The 2,781-nt window shown below is 39.3% G+C and overlaps 1 pseudogene; it reads left to right on the forward strand.

Moving 5' to 3' along the window:
• The first annotated feature begins 482 nt into the window (after positions 1–482).
• Positions 483–869, forward strand: LOC101618188 (annotated as a pseudogene).
• Positions 870–2,781: the final 1,912 nt, after the last annotated feature.

Here is a 2,781-nt window from a genome sequence, read left to right on the forward strand (position 1 = left end):
TTTGGCTTTTTTTTTTTTTTTTTTTGGTTTTTCAAGGTAGGGTTTCACTCTAGCCCAGGCTGACCTGGAAGTCTCAGGGTGGCCTTGAACTCACAATGATCCTCCTACCTCTGCCTCCTAAGTGCTGGGATTAAAGGTGTGTGCCACCACATCCAGCTATTTTTGTTGAAGATCAGGTGACTGTAGATACCCAGATTTACATCTGGGTCCTCTATTCTGTTCCATTGGTCTACATGTCTGTTTTTCTGCCAGTACCATGCTGTTTTTGTTACTATGGCTCTGTAACATAGGTTAAAATTAGGTATGGTGATATCACCAGCCTTATTTTTGTTGCTTAAAATTGTTTTAGATATTCACAGTTGTTTGCACTTCCAAATGAATTTGGGGTTTGTTTTTTTCTATTTACATGAAGGGTGTCATTGGGCTTTCGCTTGCTGACGCTGCTGACGTTGCATGCAGTAGGCCTGTCCACCGCTGTCGACATGCGGTATTCTGCCTCCTACCTGCTGGTCGCCCTCAAGGGCATCTCCTCCCCCAGTGCCAAGGACATCAAGAAGATCCGTGGACAGCATGGGCATTGAGGCTGATGATGACTGGCTTAACAAGGTTATCAATGAGCTGAACAGAAAAATATTGATGATGTCATTGCCCCAGGTATTGGCAAGTTTGCCGGTGTGCCTGCTGGTGGAGCTGTGACTAGCTCTGCTGTCCCTGGATCTGCAGCTCCTGCTGCTGGTTCTGCCCCTGCTGCAGTAGAGGAGAAGGATGAGAAGGAAAAAAAAGAGTCTGAGGAGTCAGATGATGATATGGGATTTGGCTTGTTTGATTACATTCCTGCTCCCCTGCTAATAAAGCCTTTTTATGTATAAAAAAAGAATGCCATTGGAATTTTGATGGGGACTGCATTAAATGTGTAGATTGATTTTGGTAAGATTGACATTTTCACAATATTGATTCTTCTGACCCAAGAACGTGGGATGTCTTTCCATTTCCCAGTGTCATCTGCAATTTCTCAATTGAGTGTTTTAAAGTTTTCATTGTAGAGAGCCTTCACGTCCTTGGTTAGGTTTATTCCAAGGTGCTGTTTTTTGAGGCAAGTATGAATGATGAATGGGAGGGATTCTCTGATTTCATCCTCTGTGTGTTTGTTGTTATTACATAGGAATGCTATGGATTTCTGTGTGTTTATTTTATATCCTGCTATGTTGCTAAAAGTGTTTATCAGCTCTAACAGTCTGCTGCTAGAGTCTCTAGGGTCCTTTATGTATAGAGTAATAAAATCTGTAAATAATGATAACTTTATCTCTTCCTTTCCAATTTGTATACATTTTATGAGTGTGTCTTGCCTTATTGCTATGGCTAAGACTTCCAGTACCATATTAAATAAAAGTGGGGACGGTGGACACCCTTGTCTTGTTCCTGATTTTAGTGGAAAAGCTTCAATGTTTTCCCCATTTAGTATTATGTTGGATATAGATTTGTGATAAATAGCCTTCATTGTGTTGAGATATAGTTCTTCTTTTCCCAGTTTCTGTAGGACTTTTATCATGAAAGGGTGTTGGATTTTGTCAAATGCATTTCTGTATTTACTGAGATAATCATGTGACTTTTGTCCTTCAGTCCATTTATATAGTGTATTGCATCCATTGATTTGTGTAATTGAACCATCCCTACATCTCTGGGATAAAGCCTACTTGGTTGGCATGAATGACCTTTTTGATATATTCTTGTATTCTGTTTGCCAATATCTTGTTGAGAATTTTTACATCTATGTTCGTGAGGGAGATTGGTGTATAGTTTTGTTGTTGTTGTTGTTCTGTCTTTGTCTGGTTTTGTTATCAGCTGGCCTCATAGAAGGAGTTTGGTAGAGTTCCTCCTTTTCTATTTTATGGGAAAGTTTGAGAAGCATTGGTGTTAGTTATTCCATGAAGGTCTGGTAAAATTCACCAGTGGGGCTGGAGAGATGGCTTAGTGGTTAAGGTGCTTGCCTTCAAAGTCAAAGGACCCAGGTTTCATTCCCCAGGACCCACATAAGCCAGATGCACAAGGGGACACACACATCTGGAGTTCATTTGCAGTGGCTAGAGGCCCTGGTGTGCCCATTCTCTCTCTCTCTCTCCATGCCTATTTTTATATATGCCTCTCTCAAATAAATAAAAATAAAATATAAAAAAATACAAAAGAATTCCCAGTGAATCCATCTGGGCCTGGGCTTTTTTAGTTGGGAGATTTTTTAAAAAAATATAACTGCTTGTATCTTGTGTCTCTGTACTTACTTTGCTTGTTTGTTTGTTTGTTTTGTTTTTTGAGGTAGGGCCTCGCTCTAGCCCAGGCTGACCTGGAATTCACTACGAAGTCTCAGGGTGGCCTCGAACTCATGGTGATCCTCCTATCTCTGCCTCCCAAGTGCTGTAATTAAAGCCGTGAGCCACCATGCCTGATTTCTGTACTTGTTATAGATTTATTTAAGTGGTTAATCTTGTCTTGATTTAATTTTGATAGGTCATATAAGTCAATAAAATCATCCATTTCTTTCAGATTTTCAAACATAGTGGAGTATATGTCCTTGAAGTATGTGCTTATAATTTTTTTGCACTTGTTTAGTATCTGCTGTAATGGTGCCTTTTTCATCTCCAATTTTATTTATTTGTGTCTCTTTTCTTTTTCTTTTGGTCAGATTTGCCAAGGGTTTATCAATCTTGTTTATCCTTTCAAAGAACCATCAGTTTGTTTCAATGATTCTTTATATTTTTTGTTTCTATTTCAGTAATTTCTGCCCTA

This window comes from Jaculus jaculus, chromosome X (genome assembly GCF_020740685.1).
Source record: "Jaculus jaculus isolate mJacJac1 chromosome X, mJacJac1.mat.Y.cur, whole genome shotgun sequence".
Lineage (NCBI taxonomy): Eukaryota > Metazoa > Chordata > Mammalia > Rodentia > Dipodidae > Jaculus > Jaculus jaculus.